Genomic DNA, 15,253 nt, shown 5'->3' with positions numbered 1-15,253 from the left:
CCGGGCAGTTTCCGCACTGAGACCCACAAAGACGGCAGGAAGTTCGTATTGTCACAACCTAAATGGATTTTTCCTCCTCAATGAAAGATCGGAAAGTGAGCGCGCGGCACGGAGAACCTGACAGTCTTGATAACGCCGCTTATCCATTGCTGGCCAGAGAGTGACCTCACCTTTTAACTCCTCCTTTGCTGCAGATCATTAAATCTGCTTTAGGAAAATGCAAATCTGACTGATACAACGTGTGGAACTAAAAGTCAAATGCTCGTGAATAGTGACCGCCTTTTCTGTGATAGTTTCATGACTTCTAGGTACTGATCCTGAGTTACATCCTGTATTATACTCCAGAGCTGCACTCACTATTCTGCTGGTGGAGTCACTGTGTACATACATTACATTACTTATCCTGTACTGATCCTGAGTTACATCCTGTATTATACTCCAGAGCTGCACTCATTATTCTGCTGGTGGAGTCACTGTGTACATACATTACTTATCCTGTACTGATCCTGAGTTATATCCTGTATTATACTCCAGAGCTGCACTCACCATTCTGCTGGTGGAGTCACTGTGTACATACGTTACATTACTTATCCTGTACTGATCCTGAGTTACATCCTGTATTATACTCCAGAGCTGCACTCACTATTCTGCTGGTGGAGTCACTGTGTACATACATTACATTACTTATCCAGTAGTGATCCTGAGTTATATCCTGTATTATACTCCAGAGCTGCACTCACTATTCTGCTGGTGGAGTCACTGTGTACATACATTACATTACTTATCCAGTACTGATCCTGAGTTACATCCTGTATTATACTCCAGAGCTGCACTCACTATTCTGCTGGTAGTCACTGTGTAGATACATTACTTTACTTATCCTGTACTGATCCTGAGTTACATCCTGTATTATACTCCAGAGCTGCACTCACTATTCTGCTGGTGGAGTCACTGTGTACATACATTACATTACTTATCCTGTACTGATCCTGCATTACATCCTGCATTATACTCCACAGCTGCACTCACTATTCTGCTGGTGGAGTCACTGTGTACATACATTACATTACTTATCCAGTACTGATCCTGAGTTACGTCCTGTATTATACTCCAGAGCTACACTCACTATTCTGCTGGTGGAGTCACTGTGTACATACATTACATTACTTATCCTGAGTTACATTCTGTATTATACTCTAGAGCTGCACTCACTATTCTGCTGGTGGAGTCACTGTGTACATACATTACATTACTTATCCTGTATGATCCTGAGTTACATCCAGTATTATAATCCAGAGCTGCACTTACTATTCTGCTGGTGGAGTCACTGTGTACATACATTACATATCCTGTACTGATCCTGAGTTACACCCTGTATTATACTCCAGAGCCGCACTCACTATTCTGCTGGTGGAGTCACTGTGTACATACATTACATTACTTATCCTGTACTGATCCTGAGTTACATCCTGTATTATACTCCAGAGCTGCACTCACTATTCTGCTGGTGGAGTCACTGTGTATATACATTACATTACTTATCCTGTATGATCCTGAGTTACATCCAGTATTATAATCCAGAGCTGCACTTACTATTCTGCTGGTGGAGTCACTGTGTACATACATTACATTACTTATCCTGTACTGATCCTGAGTTACAGGCTGTATTAAACTCCAGAGCTGCATATACAATTCTGTGGTGGTTTTTGGAAACAGTCAGCAGTCTTGTCAATGAACATCCCCATAACATCTTAGCACAGTTCCTACAATGCAGGGGGGCTGTTTATTTCTTCTACATTAAATTACTGTACACGGTTTGGTGTGAAGACCACACTTCCCGGAATACAAGTCCCCAGAAGAAGCGCTGTGCAGACCCTGAACAAGCAGGGCATGCTGGCAGATTTTAGCTTTGTAACCTGCAGAATTGGGAATGTAGACTCTGAACAAGCAGCAAATGCTAGGATGTTTCTGCCTGGAAGCCTACAGGATCGTCATTGCAGACTCTTGTGGGTAATTTTATCTGTATTGGACTATAATATACTTTTTATGTAAATAGTTTGTGTGAAGGTAGACATTCACTTTAAGGTGAAATTATACTTTGATGATACTGAGCTCAACGATAATCAACATTTAATAATTAAAGTATTATTTATCGTGGGTGAAATCTAATATACATGTGTGTGTTACAGTCCCTTTATTTGATATAGGTGGGGGGGGACGGGACTGGACTGCTGAGAGGAGGGTGACACCGTGTCAGGGAGAATAACATCGACCATTGCTTTAACAGATTATTAGTAAGCGGAAACCGAACAAAGACCCCACCTAGCGAGAGCAGAGGAAACGCAACAATGAACTTGTGTTATTTCATCACACTTCACCTCAAAGGATTCTTAAAGGGACAGTACATCAAATTTTTTGGTTTGGTTTGATTTTGGTGCTAAACAGTCGTGTCGCTAGGGTTTGCAATCTGCGGGGACTTTGCCAGGGTTTAGAGGTTTGTCCCTGCTTTCTCCTTACAAAAACAGATACTGAGAAATGACATACATAACAAGTCCCTTATTTATATTCAGTATGACAATTGCGCCCACTAACAGCGTCACAATATAACAGTCGCTAAAAATGTATGGCCTATCCTCAATAGCTGATCGGTCTGGGTCTGACCCCCGCCCCAGCTGTTTAGAAGGAGTGCAGCGCTCGTACGTGCGCTGCTTCCCCTTCTTTCCTACTTGCTCACTGTGAATCATCGACCTGGATTTAGCGGCGATTCACAGGTATTGCAGCATTTTCTCCCATTCGCTTCAATGGAAGAAAAGGCTGCTGCGAATACCTGTGAATCGCCGCTACATCCGTGTCGACTATTCACAGTGAGCAAGAAGAAATTAATGCACTCCCTTCAAAACAGCTGATCTGCGGGGGGTCCCGGGAGTCGGACCCTGTCCCATCAGCTATTGATGGCCTATCCTGAGGAAAACCTCTTAAGGCCTCATTCACACCAGCGGGAATCACGTCCAGGTGCTGTGCGTTGAAACAACGCACAGCACACGGACGCATTGATTTTAATGGGGCCATTCACACATGCGTGATTCTTCATGCAGCGAGAGTCCGCTGCGTAAAACTCACTGCATGTCCCATATTGGTACGTTATCACGCACCTACGCGCCCATTGAAGTCAATGGGTGCGTGAAAACCACGCACCGCACACGGATGCACATCTGTGTGCGGTGCGTTACTTACGCATCAATTCAATCATAATTCTAAAATTCTGGCTGGCTGCAGCCACCATTAGGGGGAGCTCAGGAGTCACCTGTTTAATTTATTGAATTCAATGTATATACAGTATGCAGTGAGCTCCCCCTAGTGGTGGCTAAAAGTAGACCGCATTTTATCATTATGCTCTAAGTCTTGGCAGGAAATTTGGAACTCTGTATCAGAAAAATGGACCTCAATAGGAAAAAATGTAAATATGGTGTGAACTTTAATAATACCAAAGTTACAAAAACTTGGGCAACGTTTTGTTGTCCAGACTTTGCAGGGACTGGAGCTGGCAGCTTGGGGGTTAATTTTTCATGCGCAGATCTTTGTTTAGTTACTTCCGTTGATTAAGTGGAATGTTGTGATTCAATTACAGCTACAATTATCTGAGCTCGACTCCCTCTGCTGCTACTGTACATGTGGAGAATTCCCTGGAGTCAGGTCCTGCGTCACCAGGGACATCACTTAACATATATGGTCCTGTCTCTGGTCCTCGGAGCCTATAATACAGAACAGAAGCCATGTCTGGATGTGACACCCGGGATCCTGGGGAGGACATGACACAGGGATGACTATATGTGCGAGCCTGCAAATTCCAAATCATGACTCCCATCTTGGCGTAGCACCAGGCTGGGGGGCGGAGGGGTCCCACATTAGTCATTCACAGGGGACAGACGGTTTCTATATACAATGGAGGCGTGTACAGGTCATACTCTGTCTCTGACTCCTGCCCTGTACATTTGCTTGGATTAACGTAGATAAAATACACACTAATCATTCCCTAATATGTGTATTTTTGCAAATTGTTATAATTGCCTAAAAACACTTTAAATGAAAGGGGCTGTGGCAGAAATCTATGACCATCCAATGCTGATCTTATACTGATTGTGAGTAATATCTGTATTCTGCTCCAGTACTGCATTCACAATACTATGAGCTTTAGAATTGACATTTCCTAGAATTCCCTGCTTGTTCAGTGTCTGCACAGAGCTTGCTCTGGTGATTTGCATTGTGTAAAGTTTTGTCTATACACCAGGCACTGAGCAGTCATTATGTAGGGGAAACGAATTGCCCCCCCCCCCCCCCCACCTCCACTGCATTACAGTAATTTATGTACATAGTCACTCCACCAGCAGAATAGTGAGTGCAGCTCTGGAGTATAATACAGGATGTAACTCAGGATCAGTACAGGATAAGTAATGTAATGTATGTACACAGTGACTCCACCAGCAGAATAGTGAGTGCAGCACTGGAGTATAATGCAGGATGTAACTCAGGATCAGTACAGGATAAGTAATGTAATGTATGTACACAGTGACCCCACCAGCAGACTAGTGAGTGCTCCTCTGGAGTATAATACAGGATGTAACTCAGGATCAGTACAGGATAAGTAATGTAATGTATGTACACAGTGACCCCACCAGCAGAATAGTGAGTGCAGCTCTGGAGTATAATACAGGATGTAACTCAGGATCAGTACAGGATAAGTAATGTAATGTACACAGTGACTCCACCAGCAGAATAGCGAGTGCAGCTCTGGGGTATAATACAGGATATAACTCAGGATCAGTACAGGATAAGTAATGTAATGTATGTACACAGTGACTCCACCAGCAGACTAGTGAGTGCAGCTCTGGAGTATAATACAGGATGTAACTCAGGATCAGTATAGGATAAGTAATGTAATGTATGTACACAGTGACTCCACCAGCAGAATAGTGAGTGCAGCTCTGGAGTATAATACAGGATGTAACTCAGGATCAGTACAGGATAAGTAATGTATGTACACAGTGACTCCACCAGCAGAATAGAGAGTGCAGCTCTGGAGTATAATACAGGATGTAACTCAGGATCAGTACAGGATAAGTAATGTATGTACACAGTGACTCCACCAGCAGAATAGAGAGTGCAGCTCTGGAGTATAATACAACATGTTACTCAGGATCAGTACAGGATAAGTAATGTAAATTATTTACAGACAACTAGATCAGATTATAGTTCTATATAAACTGTAACTTTGTTTTAGGTGTTCATGCTTTTCATTGATTTATATTAGGACATTCAGAGTCATGTAAAATATAATGTAATTTCTGGGCCTTTCGTTTTGACAAGACGTCCGATACTGGTGAAGCTGGCCGCTCTGCAGCCGTCATTGAGTGATTTCTTAAATTGCAGGAAGTTTCAGAACGCAGCGTACAAGTTACATTGAAGTAACTGGCGCCCGCTCTGCGTGAACCAGAAGGGGCCTGTTCTACCAGTGTGTGCCTGGCCTGTCATGTAAGGAGCGCAGGGCCCAGCCTAACCTAAACTTGTTATTTCCTGTGCGAAATCTCTGCCTTATGTCAGGTGCAGCCACTAAAACCAAGGACAAAGCATGGATTGTGAGGGCAGGACTGCGGCTGCCGTACATGTACAGGGCAGAACACGTATAAGGGGTATTAACAGCGCCCTCAAATATTGTGGCTCTCTTGAAAAATCGATTGAACGCGGCCCAAGTCCTGCTCTGATTACACTTTAAAGAAATACTCATACGTCAAGGAGCGAGGATGAGGGAGCGGTGGCTGGAAGTCGTCCATGGGTTTTCTTATTAATTACTTGTTAAAATCACATTTAAAAGATTTCAGGCCGTGAAATGAATGGAAACCTTTCATCTTAGTCTACTAGGCAGCAATTGGTGTGAATTTCTATTTGATTTTCACTGTCTTTGAGGATGCTGAGAGTTGTAGTTGCAGAAAGGTATTGAGATCCTAGTAGTGGATAGGAATGAGAATCGTCTGTGTATAGTATAAAAACAGACCCAAAAATACAGAAGACAACACAATAACCCAGCTATACAATATCAAGTAAATCCCGTAGTGATGCTCCGCGCCCAATGAGAGACAAATGTAGAAGAAACCACAGGACTGTTCTTTGGGCAAAAAAAAGCTAAGCACTCGAGCCAGGACAAATCATATCAAATTATAAATGTTGTGCTTTATTATCAAAATTCATATTAAAAAAAAAGGACAAAAAGTTCATAATAATCAAAAAATGAAAAAGTACAAACATCGTTCCCAGAAATTCACTGGCCGGTAAATGTGATCTCCATGATGGAATAAGTCAATGTTATCAAAATGCAATATACATGATCTGCCGTAAAATATGGACTAAATTCATCAATACGTAGACCTGGTATAAATTCATGTAATAAATACGATATCAAATACATGGAAAATTACCATCGCAATAGCCAAATAATTGAATACAGTTGACATGGAGCAAAATTGAGGAAATTGGCCCAAAAAATAATCCAGCCCCGTAATAGCAAATGTAGGAAGTGCCCATATAGTGATACTGTAGCCTAATATCTAGAAATGTCCAAACGTGTACATGATATGCCATAGATGTCTCCGTTGGGAATATCCCTTTAACAAAAAAGGTCTTTTTACCAGATGAATCAGAAAATGTTGTTTATAGTTACAGAGAAATAATGGGGGAAAGTTTTCAGCTGCCGAAAGTAATTAATTATTTTTCCTGAGAAATTAGAAATTACTTGTGAAGTGCAGAGGCTCATTCTTTGGCGCGTCACGTCTCTCACCTTATGTATGATCTGAGATCAACATGTCAGATAAGATCCGAGTTCTTAATGAGAATCACCTGTGTATTTATTGTACATGTGATGGATGGAGAATCTCCTGGGTATGGCACATGATGGAATGAGAGGAATGTTCTGTGCATGCTATATGTGTCGGAAATGGAATCTGTATCTGATGAATGAGAATAGTCTGTGTATACTTTGTCATGGAATGAGAACGTCCTGTGTATTGTACATGTGCTGGAATGAATGTCCTGTGTATTCTACATGGGATGGAATGAGAATGTCCTGTGTATTGTTCATGTGATAGAATGAGAATGTCCTGTGTATTGTTCATGTGGTTGAATAAGAATGTCCTGTGTATTGTAGATGTGATGAAATGAGACTGTCCTCTGTATTGTACGTGTGCTGGAATGAGAATGTTCTGTGTATTGTACATGTGATGAAATTAGACTGTCCTCTGTATTGTACATGTGATGGAATGAGAATGTCCTGTGCATTGTGCATGTGATGAATGTAGGATCTACTGTGTATTGTACATGTGATGGAATGAGAATCTTCTGTGTATGGTAAGTATGAAGCAATGAGAATACACGGTGTATGGTTTATGTAATGCAATGTATGTGCTGTAATGAGAATGTCCTGTGTATTGTAAATATAATAAGTATGTCCCATGTTTGGTGTACATGATGAAATGAGAATCTTCTGCGTATAGTATATGTGATGAAATGAGAATTTGTTGCATGATGTGATATGGAATGAAAATCTCCTGTATATGGTGCATGTAATGGAATGAGAATCTCCTGTATATGGTGTATGTAATGGAATGAGAATCTCCTGTATATGGTGCATGTAATGGAATGAGAATCTCCTGTATATGGTGCATGTAATGGAATGAGAATCTCCTGTATATGGTGTATGTAATGGAATGAGAATCTCCTGTATATGGTGCATGTAATGGAATGAGAATCTCCTGTATATGGTGCATGTAATGGAATGAGAATCTCCTGTATATGGTGCATGTAATGGAATGAGAATCTCCTGTATATGGTGTATGTAATGGAATGAGAATCTCCTGTATATGGTGCATGTAATGGAATGAGAATCTCCTGTATATGGTGTATGTAATGGAATGAGAATCTCCTGTATATGGTGTATGTAATGGAATGAGAATCTCCTGTATATGGTGTATGTAATGGAATGAGAATCTCCTGTATATGGTGTATGTAATGGAATGAGAATCTCCTGTATATGGTGTATGTAATGGAATGAGAATCTCCTGTATATGGTGCATGTAATGGAATGAGAATCTCCTGTATATGGTGCATGTAATGGAATGAGAATCTCCTGTATATGGTGTATGTAATGGAATGAGAATCTCCTGTATATGGTGTATGTAATGGAATGAGAATCTCCTGTATATGGTGTATGTAATGGAATGAGAATCTCCTGTATATGGTGCATGTAATGGAATGAGAATCTCCTGTATATGGTGCATGTAATGGAATGAGAATCTCCTGTATATGGTGCATGTAATGGAATGAGAATCTCCTGTATATGGTGCATGTAATGGAATGAGAATCTCCTGTATATGGTGTATGTAATGGAATGAGAATCTCCTGTATATGGTGCATGTAATGGAATGAGAATCTCCTGTATATGGTGTATGTAATGGAATGAGTCTCCTGTATATGGTGCATGTAATGGAGAGAGTCTCCTGTATATGGTGTATGTAATGGAATGAGAATCTCCTGTATATGGTGTATGTAATGGAATGAGAATCTCCTGTATATGGTGTATGTAATGGAATGAGAATCTCCTGTATATGGTGTATGTAATGGAATGAGAGTCTCCTGTATATGGTGTATGTAATGGAATGAGAATCTCCTGTATATGGTGCATGTAATGGAATGAGAATCTCCTGTATATGGTGTATGTAATGGAATGAGAATCTCCTGTATATGGTGTATGTAATGGAATGAGAATCTCCTGTATATGGTGTATGTAATGGAATGAGAATCTCCTGTATATGGTGCATGTAATGGAATGAGAATCTCCTGTATATGGTGCATGTAATGGAATGAGAATCTCCTGTATATGGTGCATGTAATGGAATGAGAATCTCCTGTATATGGTGCATGTAATGGAATGAGAATCTCCTGTATATGGTGCATGTAATGGAATGAGAATCTCCTGTATATGGTGCATGTAATGGAATGAGAATCTCCTGTATATGGTGTATGTAATGGAATGAGAATCCCCTGTATATGGTGCATGTAATGGAATGAGAATATCCTGTATATGGTGTATGTAATGGAATGAGAATCTCCTGTATATGGTGCATGTAATGGAATGAGAATATCCTGTATATGGTGCATGTAATGGAATGAGAATCTCCTGTATATGGTGTATGTAATGGAATGAGAATCTCCTGTATATGGTGTATGTAATGGAATGAGAATCTCCTGTATATGGTGCATGTAATGGAATGAGAATCTCCTGTATATGGTGCATGTAATGGAATGAGAATCTCCTGTATATGGTGCATGTAATGGAATGAGAATCTCCTGTATATGGTGCATGTAATGGAATGAGAATCTCCTGTATATGGTGTATGTAATGGAATGAGAATCCCCTGTATATGGTGCATGTAATGGAATGAGAATATCCTGTATATGGTGTATGTAATGGAATGAGAATCTCCTGTATATGGTGCATGTAATGGAATGAGAATATCCTGTATATGGTGCATGTAATGGAATGAGAATCTCCTGTATATGGTGTATGTAATGGAATGAGAATCTCCTGTATATGGTGTATGTAATGGAATGAGAATCTCCTGTATATGGTGCATGTAATGGAATGAGAATCTCCTGTATATGGTGCATGTAATGGAATGAGAATCTCCTGTATATGGTGTATGTAATGGAATGAGAATCTCCTGTATATGGTGCATGTAATGGAATGAGTCTCCTGTATATGGTGTATGTAATGGAATGAGAATCTCCTGTATATGGTGCATGTAATGGAATGAGAATCCCCTGTATATGGTGCATGTAATGGGAATCTTTGTAGCAAAATAATATTTTAGTCGATATGCTGTATATGAGAGGTTTTAGAATTCTATACTGTATATACATTCACAATATAGAAGGGTATACACATATATGAGAAGGAATAAGAGACTGCACTGCTGTATACGTGGTCATGAATGGAGTTGTAAATGATCGTGTGTAGGAAATAAGGGGATTTTGCTCACTAAGATCATGGTGGATGAGATGAGAAGTGGTGCTGCGTGCAGTATACGGGATATATTGCCATTGCTTTGTGTAGCATGTGCTAGAATGTTAGATTGCTACATGTGATATATATTTGGGAATGTAATTGTGTGTGAGCGATGCAATGATATCCTAATAACTCCGGAAGGGACAAAGATGTATCTTATAGAAATCTCTCTGGAACTGGATTCCCGGGGCGCGTGGGAGAGATTACGGAGCTCGTTTGTCTTTGCTTTAAAACATTTCGTTTGGAATGGAAATGTGAGGCCCCGGCAGCCGAGACTGAAGCATTCACTGATACTGTACTGTGCATGTAGTGCGCCTCACTGACTGTAGTGCCCCCAACAGGCCACACAGGGAAGGAGTTTATTGGGCACATGCGCTAAATGTTCATTTTTCTTGAAGATGCTATTCCAGCTTGACATTCTTCTTTCTCTGTCTTTCAGTCTGCCGACTGTCATGTCACCGCAAGTGTGAAGCCAAGGTAAGAGATCCTTCCATTGTTAACGTGATCATGTCGCAGACCAATAACAATGTCTACACATTGTGTAAAATCTATTCTATCCGTTTAATGGATTTGTTAACTTATGTGGGGTTTATAAATTCTGACATTTTGTAATCGGTTTCTTCCACGTCCTAACATTTTCTGTTTTTATGGGGTCAATGTAATGGCCCATTTTTTCCCGTAGAAGTTAATACACGGAAATTAATTTATGTCAATCAAATGAAGCAATTTTGCAAATCGTCTTGATTAAAACCCTCAGACCGTTTTGTGTGTGCAGCTCCTATGCATACAAATATGCAGTAGGTTATTGCAAATTCCTGTGTGTAGTCAGATCCTGAAGTCAAGTGTCGTCCCCCCCCCCCTCTCTGCTGGTCAGGCTAGTGTTATTAACTCACAGTAGGTCAAATATCCCTAATGAGACTTAGGCATTTTCTCAGAAATCCCAGTTTGACCAGTCATGTCAGCGTGAAAGAGAGTGAGGGCAACTTTACAGGGAATGTCCAGTGAGCTATGAAACTGCACAAACAGGGAACACCCACTCAGCCCTAAACCTGCAGCTCTGCAAGCGGGGAACACCCACTCAGCCCTAAACCTGCAGCTCTGCAAGCAGGGAACGCCCAATGAGCTCTAAATCTGCAGCTCTGCAAGCAGGGAACGCCCACTGAGCTCTAAATCTGAAGCTCCATTAGCAGGGACAGGGCTGGCCTTTGGATAGATGGTGCCCCATGCAAAATTTTCTTTCAGCGCCCCACCTCATCATATAAAATGCCTTTTTTTTAATGCCCCACACAGTAGAATGCCCTTTATAGTGCCCCGCACAGTATAATGCCCCCCACACAGTATAATGCCCCATACCTGCCCCATACAGTATACTATTAATATTTAATATTAAATTATAACCCTTTAAGGACACCGTATTTTGTCCTCTAAGTGTGCCCACACAATATAATGTCCCCTAAGTGCCATACACAGTATATTGCCCCCTGTTGTGCCCCTACACAGTAAAATTTTGTCTTACTGTCCCCCACACTGCATAATGCCCCCTCTGTGATCCCCCACAATATAATGTCCCCCTCCCCTGGTTGTCCCACACAGCCCCCCCTTGTAGATGGTGTCCCTTGTAGACTGTGCCATACAGCCCCCCTGTAGATTCTGCCATACAGGCCCCCCCACCACCCCCTTATTGACAGCACCCCCTTAACAAATAAAATAAAACTTTATACTTCCCGTGACGAACGGAGCTGCTTTACAACCTGATGGGATCGTTGCGTAGGCCGGCGGGATCCAGTGACGTCATCGTGCCAACCCGCGCAGGGATCCTGTTCCTGCGCCTCATAGGCTCCAGGCCGATCGTCCTGACTAGTAAATAGCAGGGCAAGGAGATGCCTCCCTGCTCTGCCGTAGTGTTCAATAGTAACCTCGTCTTTTGGAGCAGATAATATTGAATGTGGTGTCGCTACAGCTGTAGCAGCCATAGCGACTGCTAGTGGCACCACCAGCATTGGAGTGCCTGTGCCGGCAGGCGGCACGGGCCCCCTCATGCTGCGGGCCCCGTAGCAACTGCTATGGCTTCTACATCGGTAGTTACGCCGAGATCAGAGAAGGAGCGCCCGGGCCCGCTGACTCTGCAGCTGCCTTTCAGCCCAGGCGCTCCTTGTCTGCTCTTGGCGTATCTGCCACTTCAGAAACACAAGCAGGGGAAGGGAGGCAGTGCAGCGCCCCCTTCCACCTTCTGTAGTAATGCGCCCTGTGCGGTGGCACAAGTCGCAAACTCCAAAGGCCGGCCCTGAGCAGGGAACACACACTCAGCCCTAAACCTGCATATCAACAAGCAGGAAACACTAACTGAGCCCTAAACCTGCAGCTGCACATGCCTGAGCAAAGTCAGAGAAAACCGTTTTGAACATATGTTGTTGTTTTGTTCATGGGAATGGTGCATATATTCAAGTAAATTTAATCAGCATTTCCCCCTAGTTCTTGTTTCGTTATCGTTACACAGCTTGACAAAATTGGCGTCTAGGAAATCTTGAGCGGCAAAGGCAGCCATACTGGAAAGGACGACTCCTAGTTAGGAGCTATGTTTACCGTGGGTTGTTGTTTTTTATACTTTAGGGATAACACTCTCTAATATATAAAGTATAGGAAAAAGTGGAATTGTGGGTAACTGGTAAAATGAATGGTTTTATACAGATTGATAACTGATACTTGTGCAGAAAAACAGTGAAGAGCTGACGCTTCTCTCGTCAAAACATTCATAAGACTGACAGGAAGTACACTTGACCTGCAGCCTCATTATTAATGTTTAATTTAGCGTGACCCCCTCTGACCCCTCCTAATAATTCTCAGACATAGAATCATCTGTTATGTTCTGCTGGTAATGGATCATTTGTCCAGGGTGTGATTCACACAGTCCAGATTCTGCATTCCTGTACGTCTGTCATCTGATCAGTTCAGAGCTCCGCGTCCGCAGACAACTTTGTTTTGAAATCAGAAGTGTTTGTTGAGTCCTGTGCTGAGGCGCTCCGTGATTGTAGGGGCGCCCCGTGCTTGTAGGGGCGCTCTGTGCGTTCCAAGATCTGTGGGGCATCACACTGGACACTTTAAGAGAGGGCGGAGCAAATGGAAGGTGGAGCAAAAGAAAGGCAGTTCTTTGGAAGATGTATAGGGAGTATACAGCACTATCTGTGGTGCCAGGGCGCCATATGCCAATCAGAAATGGCAAGACGATGCAAGGTTTCCTGCAAAGTAAAACTTTGGATACCAAAATGTTGGCGTCAGATATATTTATAAGATGGTCCAAAATAACGACGTAATGGGGAGTTGGGTCAGATTTACTAAGCTATAACAACGTTTTGGGCACACCATATTGGTTTGATCTAGGTGCTGATGTTTATTCGGGATATGCCTTTTATGTATGTCAGATATGCAACAAGCTTGCGAAGTGTCCTGCAACATTTTGATACATTTTATAATATTGCACAATTTTTGCTAATTCACAAGCAATTACAATAAGGAGTTTCCCTTTTAAATAAGCTCTGTCACCACATTATAAGTGGCCTATATTGTACATGATGTGATCGGCGCTGTAATGTAGATAACAGTGGTCCTAGTAATAAAGCGTCTCTGACACCACATTATAAGTGGCCTATATTGTATATAATGTGATCGGCGCTGTAATGTAGATAACAGTGGTCCTAGTAATAAAGCATCGGTGTCACCACATTATAAGTGGCCTATATTGTACATAATGTGATCGGCGCTGTAATGTAGATAACAGTGGTCCTAGTAATAAAGCGTCTCTGACACCACATTATAAGTGGCCTATATTGTATATAATGTGATCGGCGCTGTAATGTAGATAACAGTGGTCCTAGTAATAAAGCGTCTCTGATACCACATTATAAGTGGTCTATATTGTACATGATGTGATCGGCACTGTAATGTAGATAACAGTGGTCCTAGTAATAAAGCGTCTCTGATACCACATTATAAGTGGTCTATATTGTACATGATGTGATCGGCGCTGTAATGTAGATAACAGTGGTCCTAGTAATAAAGCGTCTCTGACACCACATTATAAGTGGTCTATATTGTACATGATGTGATCGGCACTGTAATGTAGATAACAGTGGTCCTAGTAATAAAGCGTCTCTGTCACCGCATTATAAGTGGTCTATATTGTACATGATGTGATCGGCGCTGTAATGTAGATTAGAGCAGTGGTTTTTATTATAGAAAAACAATCATGTTTGACGGAGTTATGACCTATTAGCTTTATGCTAATGAGTTTCTCAATGGACAACTGGGCGTGTTTTACTATATGGCCAAGTGGGCGTTGTACAGAGGAGTGTATGACGCTGACCAATCAGTGACCAATCCGTGACCAATCAGCGACCAATCCGCATCATACACTTCTCTCCATTCATTTACTCTGCAGATCGCGATATAGCTATATCGTTATGTGCAGCCACATAAACACACTATAACGTTACTGCAGTGTCCTGACTATGAATATACATTACCTCCAGCCAGGACGTGATGTGTATTCAGAATTCTTCGCTAACACAATCCCGACACCACAGCACAGCAAGCGTAGTCTCATTTTAAATGACCGTTTACAGCGTAATCTCGCGAGATAATAAGCGGTTCAGAGTTGAGTTGGTCATTGGCACCGCTCATCATGATATCACATTGGGGCAGATGTACTGATGTGCATGCAGCTCGAATGTGCCGTAATTTGCACCAAAATCAGGCGCATCTTGGCACAGTTTGGCGCATTTCTTTGTAAATCAGATGTTTGCGCACCATTATATACTTTTTAAGTGTCCTAAAAAAGGGTATTACTTATCGTGAAAGAGGGTGGGGCTTACATCATCACGCGCCATTGTGCACCACAAAAACTGGCCCAAAATTGTGTCGCAAACTAAGCGGGTGTTCACACGGGAATTTTTTTTTTATGCGGAAACCACGATTTTTTTGCTGCGAGTGGGAAAAAGAAGCGTCATGCCCTTTCTTCGGGCGTTTCCATCTCTGACCTTCCATTGACATCAATGGGAGGCAGAGAAGGCGGTTTTCACTGTGTTTTATGCTGCGGCGCTCAATAGCTGCGGATGAAAAACGCCCCAAGAAAAACACGGCAAAACG

The 15,253-nt window shown here is 42.0% G+C and overlaps 1 long non-coding RNA gene across 1 annotated transcript in view; it reads left to right on the top strand.

Annotated features, from left to right (window-relative positions):
• Positions 1 to 15,253, top strand: part of LOC142656164 (uncharacterized) — a 52,483-nt gene that overhangs the window by 18,861 nt on the left and 18,369 nt on the right. Inside the window, exon 3 of the long non-coding RNA XR_012849599.1 lies at positions 10,551 to 10,588. This is a non-coding gene — a long non-coding RNA (uncharacterized LOC142656164). The remainder of the gene's footprint in view (positions 1 to 10,550; positions 10,589 to 15,253) is intronic.

Source organism: Rhinoderma darwinii, chromosome 6 (genome assembly GCF_050947455.1).
Source record: "Rhinoderma darwinii isolate aRhiDar2 chromosome 6, aRhiDar2.hap1, whole genome shotgun sequence".
In the NCBI taxonomy this organism is placed as follows: domain Eukaryota; kingdom Metazoa; phylum Chordata; class Amphibia; order Anura; family Rhinodermatidae; genus Rhinoderma; species Rhinoderma darwinii.
This window is presented reverse-complemented; position numbering and strand designations above follow the sequence as displayed.